The 8,103-nt window shown below is 37.0% G+C and overlaps 1 pseudogene across 1 annotated transcript; it reads right to left on the reverse strand.

Moving 5' to 3' along the window:
• Positions 1–7,351: 7,351 nt before the first annotated feature.
• On the reverse strand, positions 7,352–7,868 carry LOC308514268 (translationally-controlled tumor protein-like; annotated as a pseudogene). The gene has a single exon. The product of its transcript is annotated as a translationally-controlled tumor protein-like (transcript).
• Between the last annotated feature and the right edge of the window lie 235 nt (positions 7,869–8,103).

Raw genomic sequence — 8,103 nt, forward strand, 5'->3', positions numbered from 1 at the left:
TGGCCACTAAAGGACCACTATTCCCCTTTGGAAGACATTTTTTTAAAAAAAATCTTTAAAAATATTGTGACTTAGATTTTATTTAGCCAAAAAGGGGGAAATGGTGCTAATATCAGATCAGGTGAGAAGTACCCTATGGCTAGGAGAGGCAAGGGAAAATATTTTAAATCACAAATCACTAGTTTCTGGGTTTTGATAAAATACATATTTATATGGCATTATGATAATGGAAATTTTACTCATAAAGACTGTTGCAATGTTTTTAAACAAAGTTCACAAATGTACGATTAGAATGACATGTTATTATTTTTTTAATCTTTTAATTTTTTAATCCTTGATATGCCAGATTGTCTATGAACTATAAATGAGGCATAGTTAATGATTTAGGGTTCATTTTCTTCTTAACCTGTTTTTCTTTAGAACTCAGGCTTTGGAGTTACATTATAAAGTGTGAAAAAATATAAGAAATGGAATTTTAAACCAGAAATGAAATAACGTCTCTACCCAGAAGGTGGCTTGTCTAGGTTTATTATTCATATAGTAAAAAAAGCATTTTATTGAGAATGAAAAAAAATCTGAGTTTTAAAGTCTTTTTCTTAGAAATGAATAAAATAATGATGCACCTCCAAAAGGACTATAGTGGAAATGTTCATCTTTTTTTTTTTTTTAATTAATGTAATTAAATTGTGTTTTTTTTTTTGTTTTTATATTTTATTGAGTTTTTACAGAGAGGAAAGGAGAGAGATAGAGAGTTAGAAACATCCATGAGAGAGAAACATCGACCAGCTGCCTCCTGCACACTCCCCACTGGGGATGTGCCCGCAACCAAGGTACATGCCCTTGACCGGAATCGAACCTGGGACCCTTCAGTCCGCAAGCCGACGCTCTATCCACTGAGCCAAACCGGTCTCGGCGGAAATGTTCATCTTATACACTGAGAATTTAATGGAGTTAATGCAGTTATTTGGGGGAATTTTTATGGACTATTTCTTATTAGAATTACAAAATTTTTGAAATAATAGTACAAGGTATAGAATTAGGAGCCTTGTTCAATAAAAAATTATGTTTCTCTTTAGAAAACTGAAAGCCCAAAGCATATGGATAAAGAGAAAAAATTTCTGTTATTCAAGAATAGAATAGCTCTCATGTCAATCCTGACTATTTGGTGAAAAATAATTTGAAGACATCTGATTGGGCTTTTGAATTTTTCATTGTCTCTATATGTTAATGATCTTAAGCACACATTACTGAAATAGACACCAGAACATTCTTTAAGGATGTTAGTTATTATAAACTGATATAAGAAATAATATGTTTATTTGGAAAATACAATTTCTCTAGTTTCTATAATTTCCAGATAAACTACCACAAGTTACAATCTTTCAGGGGGCCTTACAGAGAAATGCAAAATGGAAATAGCAAATTTCACTTTCCAGAGTTAATATATAGATAATTCTGCAATGGCAATGAAAGCATCTTTTAACAAATTCAATGAAATCCATTATGGGGAGGATTTTGAACATTAGGTACAAAAAATTAGCAAAAAAATCAGACTTCTGCACAATGACATGACTTTTTAAGTACTTGCCAAACTATTGACAGTTTTCTCTCAACCTACAAATAGTTTTTGTCTTATCAAAATAAAACCAAATACTGTAAAACTCTATTTCCCCAAAGTGCTTTCAAAGAAATGCAGAACTGGGCATGGAAAAAGAAAATTATATGAAGTTAGGGAGCCTTAATCCAGAGTTAGAAAAACGCGTATGTGTTTGTGTGTGTGTGTGTGTATGTGTGTGTGTGTAAATAAGCGGGTGTACCAAGCATTTTTAGAGCTATTGAAAAAAGAAGAGCTTATATTCCAATGTTATAGAAATGTGAATAAGTTATAGGCAGACAAACAGTTGGATAAGGCTGCACTTAAATACTGAAATTGGACTAATAATATGATAGTGAAACAGAATGATTTGCAGTTCAGATTAGAAGTCCTGCTATAATTTTTCTTCCTCCCCTTCACTGTCTTCTTAGATATAAGCAATCACTAGTTTTCTGTCACTTATATATTAATTTGCAATTTCTGAAATTTGATATGAATGCAATTATGTTGTATGTATTCTTTAGCAGAATAATTTTGATGTATGATAGAATGGGATGTAAATAAAGTGGACATGGATCTGTGCATAGTGTCAACATAGATAGCAAAGAAGAAAATCTGATTGAGAATAAGACAAAGATATGGAGATAATACCTGGATAAAAATTTTTACCATTCTTTGTAAAAGACTGATTATAATTTAATATCAGGACAACTTTGTGTTTTATTTTTACCGTGTTTATAAATTTTCACAATCCTTTAGTTATATATTGGAATTTATAGCAGTCTCCCCTTATCTGTGATTTCACATTTCACGATTTCAGTTCCATGTGGCTTCAGTTATTCACTGTCAACTGCAGGGGGAAAATATTAATGAAGATTTCTAGAAATAAACTATACAGAAGTTTTGAATCGCACACCATTCTGAGTAGTATAATAAAATCTCACAACATCCTGCTTCATTCCGCCCTGTACGTGAATCACCACTCTGTCCAGTTTCTCTATGCTTGTACACTCCCTGCCCATTAGTCACTTAAGTAGCAGTCTTCATTTTTAAATCTACTGTCGTGGTATCACAGCGCTTGTGTTTAAGTAACTATTATTTTACCTAATAATGATTTCAAAGTGAAAGAGTAGTGATGCTGGCAATTTGTATATGTCCAAGGGAAGATATAAAGTGTTTCCTTTAAATAAAAAGGCAAGTACAGTACAAACTATTTTGAGAAAGATAGAGACCACATTAACAAAGCTTCTATTACAGTATATCGTTATAATTATTCTATCTTATTTTTATTTATTAGTATTAGTCTTTTACTGTACCTAATTTATATATTAAACATTAATCATAGATATATTTATAGTAATATATAGGTTTTGGTACCACCTGTGGTTTCAGAAATCCAATAGGGGGTCTTTAAATATATGGATATGGGGGATATACTATATGTATTTTCATTTATGGTATTGGTTCATAGGTCCTTGGCTTGCAGATGGCTGCTTTTTCTGCATCCTCACATTATCTCTTCTCACTCTCTGTGTGCATATATATATATATTTTCTTCTTATGGACAGCAGTCATATTGGATTTAAGGGCCCAGACATATGTTCAAATATAGTCAAATTTGGAAGTACTGGGAATTAGGACTTAAATATAATAATTTTGAGGATCATAATTTAGCCCATAAAAGCCCCCAATTATTATTATTATTATTACCTCTTAAAAACTCTATTATAAAGGAATCTAAACCCAAGTCACAATTGACAAATTCAATTGAAAATCTTCAGGACTTTTAGAAGGATGCTCCTAAGATTTGGATTTGTGTATTACAGTAAAAGCTTTCTGGTACTGAAAGTTCTTGTAAACTATAAATTATGTGCATTATTTCCATTTAACACATAATTAAATTCTGTGTTTTAGTGAATAATATGTAAAACATATTGCTTTGTTTCATCTTTGTTCTGAGAAATATAATTACAAATGCTTCATATAGAGAACAATTTTAATACTAACTAGAGACCCGGTGCATGAAGTTCATGCATGGGTGCAGTCCCTAGGCCTGGCCAGTGATCGAAGCGTGAGTGTCTGGTGTGGAAGGGCAGGTCCCAGCTGACCTCTGAACGCTGGGCAGCACCTGGGACCCAGCGGACCTGCACACCCCCCTCCTCCTGAGTCACAGCTCCCGAGTCCCCACCCAGAGATGTGGTGAGCGCAGCAGGATGGCGTGGCTTGGGGCACAACATGGGCCTCTGGGCCTCCCACTGGCACTGCAAGGAAGCCAGGCGGACAGCATGCTCTCTCCTGGCGGACCTTGCAGACCGGCTCTTGTGCGAACCCACGGGGAGTCCAACCAGCCCCTGCAGTCCCGGTGCCTGCAGCCTGGCTCACCCGGAGGAGGCAGTGCAGGTGCGGGGCAGGCTCTTTGTGGACACCCGGCACCTGAGCATGGAGGCTTCCCCTGGTGTGCAAGCCCTGGTGTCCTGGGGGAGGGTAGCAGGGGAGTGAGAGTGAGCTTGGGGACACCCCACATTCTCACTGCACCTCCATCTCCATCACCCCCACTCCCTGGTAGCTGTCGAGAGGTCGTAGCCTGCCATATTCTGCGCTCCCTCCTGGTGATCAGTGCATGTCATAGTGAGCAGTCAAAGTCCTGGTCTCCTGGTCAAACTCCCAGTTGAACGACTGCCTGAGGGGACAATTTGCATATTAGGCTTTTATTATATAGGATTTCATAAATTATTACTATTGCATAACTTATTGTCAGGTGTTTTCAGGTAAAATAATTTTTCTAACTTTTCATTTCTATTAACAATCATAAAGACAAATTCTTCTCTCTTTGAGGAGTAGATTTTTAAAAACTATTTACCAGAATAAAAATGAAATATTGTGTCACCATGTATAATTTCAGGTTTTATGATGCTTAGACAGAGATTGTGATTTTTCTATAAAATATATGGTTGTTTTGTTGATATAATACAATTTGTATTTTAAAAGGAAATACTTCAAGTTGTTTAATATCTGTCTGTGATCTTATAACATCAAAAATTATCAAATTATGACCAGTCTTTTATAGTTTTTCCCAAATATTTTTTATATTCTGTAGAAAGCATAATTTTAAGTGGGTAAACAAAGCTCTTTCTTCTTATACATTGGTTTGAATATGTTTTATGAGACACACAGTACATTTACTTAGAAATTGCTCTTTATTTTTTCTAGGCATTGTGCTTTATAATCTCGTGTGTGTGTACATAACATATATATACACATATACGTATAATATAACTCAAATTAATAAAAATAAAATCTTTGTTAATTTAAACACACTGTCTTAAAAGTTCAATTCTTAAACCTTACTTTGTTTTCTTTAAGCTTAATTAATTTTCAACTTTATTGTCTTGAGCCCTGTGAAAATAATGGTTACTATTTATTATAAAACTGATAAACAAAAGCACTTAGTATTGTGTACATTGCTAGGTTTATTCTATAAAACTTTGAATGCCTGCATTTGGTACTGAAGTGATATATGCTTTAGCAGCCATTTGAATAATAGCTGCATATTGTAAAAAATAATGCAATCGCTTTGCAATAAATTTTGCTATGAGATGAATTTGTTCCCCCAATTCATATGTTAAAGCCTCAATTCCCAGTACCTCATAATGGGACCGTATTTGGAAATAGAGCCTTTAAAGGGGCAGTTAATATGAGGTCATTAGGGTGGGACTTAATCTAAATCTAATATGACTCATGTCTTTTTTTTTTTAAATATATTTTATTGATTTTTTACAGAGAGGAAGGGAGAGAGATAGAGAGTTAGAAACATCGATGAGAGAGAACCATCGACCAGCTGCCTCCTGCACATCTCCCACTGGGGATATGCCCGCAACCCAGGTACATGCCCTTGACCGGAATCGAACCTGGGACCCCTCAGTCCGCAGGCCGACGCTCTATCCACTGAGCCAAACCGGTCTCGGCATGACTCATGTCTTATAAAGAGAGGAGATTAGGACACAGACACACATAGGAAGGGAAGACCATGTGGAAACACAGGGAGAAGACAGCCTTGCAAGCCAAGGGGAGAGGCTTCAGAAGAAACCAACCTTGCTGATCTCTTGATCTAGAACTTCTAGCTTCAAGATCAGCAAGGAAATTAATTCTGTTGTTCAAACCACCCAGTCTATTGTGCTTTGTTAAAGAAACCCTAGCAGAGTAATACAGATTTCATATAACCCCAATACATGCCCTTTAGTAAGAAAATCACACATATTTCACCTTCATTTTATTAAACGCACTAGAGGTCTGATGCACAAAATTTGTGCAAGAGTAGGCCTTCCTTCCCCCAGCTGCCGGCACCAGCTTCCCTCTGGCACCCGAGACCTGGGCTCCCCTCTGGCCCCTGGCAGGCACCCAGGACCTGAGCTTTCCTTGCAGTCCTGGCTTTGTTCAGAAGGTCATCCATAAGGACGTCCAGAAGGATGTCCAGTCTAATTAGCATATTACCCTTTTATTATTATAGATATGTGTCGGGTTCCAGTGTACTCTTAGAAGATAAACAAGCTCCATGCTTTTAATCAAAGTTATCATTAGGCTAGCATTAAGAGAGATAGACAACAAATAAATAATTGCATAAGCAAAAGAATATCATGAAGTTATATTTTTTCTAGTTTGAAATAGTAATACTAGCTTTCTTTCGGTAGCAGTGGACTATGTGCAAATTAATTTGGCTGAAGCCAGTAAAAGAATCACTTGTGTGTATTGAACATAACATATTTTTTAGGTTGCCCTTATCTTAAATAAACTTTTAAACTAATTTCTTCTTCTCTCTGTTGGTTGTTTTTGCATGGTCCAAGAGCAAGCCTGTCATTAGAGAGAATCTGCAAAGACAAATGCTCAAACCAGTCTTTCTCTGGTAAAGGCAAGGGGATTATGCTTTGCTAGTGAACGATGCTAGGTGTCTGCTCATGCCAGGCTTCTGACCCTGGTGGTCTTGAACCTCTCCTTGGGAGTTCTGATGGTGCTTGCAGGGCTGCAGGTTTTCACTTAGCACCGGTAGACAGTCTGCAGATTTCGTAGCACATGAGCCACTACAGCTTTCGCACGTGAGCACAGAGTCCCTATACCGCCCTTCTGTTCGTTCTGGTGAAACTTCTCATCCACTTCTTATATGACTTGGTAACTTACTCACAGTCATAAGTGGTAGAAAAAAAAATTGTTTCTGGGCCACTTCATGGGCTCAAAATGTATGTGCTTTTTCCATGATAGTTTATAGTACGTGATCGCTTTTAAAATACAATTCTCACTTATACTTGCACAGATATGAAGACTGACAATTTCATTTTCAACTCATCTGTATGGCAAAAGTAGAAATTAATCTTAAGATTAGCATGTGCTTGTCTATAAAGATCTCATTTGTGAGTTCAGATTATATTACTCATAGGATACTAGCGAGATTTAGAACAATCCTTTAGGAAATGTTACAGAATGAGGGAATTTGAGTTTTATTTGTACACTCTTTGCATGTCAAAAACACATACTGACATACATACTGCTTTTATTCTTTTTTTCAATTAAGTGCATTTTATTTTTAAACAACCTACACGACATGTTTTCTTTTTCTTAAAAACAATGCCTTCACTCCAAATAAATCAAGGTTAAAATAAATGAAGAGCTCAAGATAAAATCAGTCCCATTTGTCCTTCGTCTGGGTGTGTGGATGCAAAGGCAGTTGGTTATGATGACAGGTGATGATCCAAATTGCCAAATTTGTTAACATTTTTCCATTTCTAAACCATCCTTAAAGAAAATCATATATGGGGTCAGCCATCCTCATGGTAGCCCAGCAGAGCAGTCATGCCATCTGGATTCACATTTTCACCAACAACGAACTGGTAGTTTTTGAAATTGGCAAGGGTGTGCTTGATTTGTTCTGCAGCCCCTGCCATAAAAGGTTTTACTCTTTCTGGTCTCTGTTCTTCTAGCTTCCCTTGGAATGATTTCATGTCATCTTGGATGTACTTCTTATAAGCTTCTTTTGTGAAGCTGGTTTCCTGCATATGATGGTTCATGACAATGTCAACACCTGGGATGACTGTGCTTTTGGTACCTTCGCTCTCCAGGCCTTCAGCGGAGACATTTCCACCAATAAGCAAGTCATCAATGTTACCCTCTGCCGCACTGACCATCTTCCCCTCTACCTGCAGGCACAGCCACCTGGGATCTCCCAGACCTTGTAGATGTCTGAGAACATCTCCTCATGGCTGATGTGGTCCCAGTAGAGGATCATGATGCCAGCTGGAAGGAGAAAGCAGCGCTTCCTTAGGAGGAGCATGGAGTGCAGTGCAGCCAGAATGGTACTAAGAGGCATGGGAAGTGGGCAGAAAAGCTGCTTTTATTATTTTAAGAATTCTAAGGCTCAGTTCCTTAACGGCAATGATTGACATTTGGGGCTAGATAATATTTCGCTGTGGGAGACTGTCCTATGCATTGCAGGATGTTTAACAGCATCCTCGTACTGTCTT

This window comes from Myotis nattereri, assembly GCF_964212035.1.
Source record: "Myotis nattereri genome assembly, chromosome: 2".
Classification (NCBI taxonomy): Eukaryota; Metazoa; Chordata; class Mammalia; order Chiroptera; family Vespertilionidae; genus Myotis; species Myotis nattereri.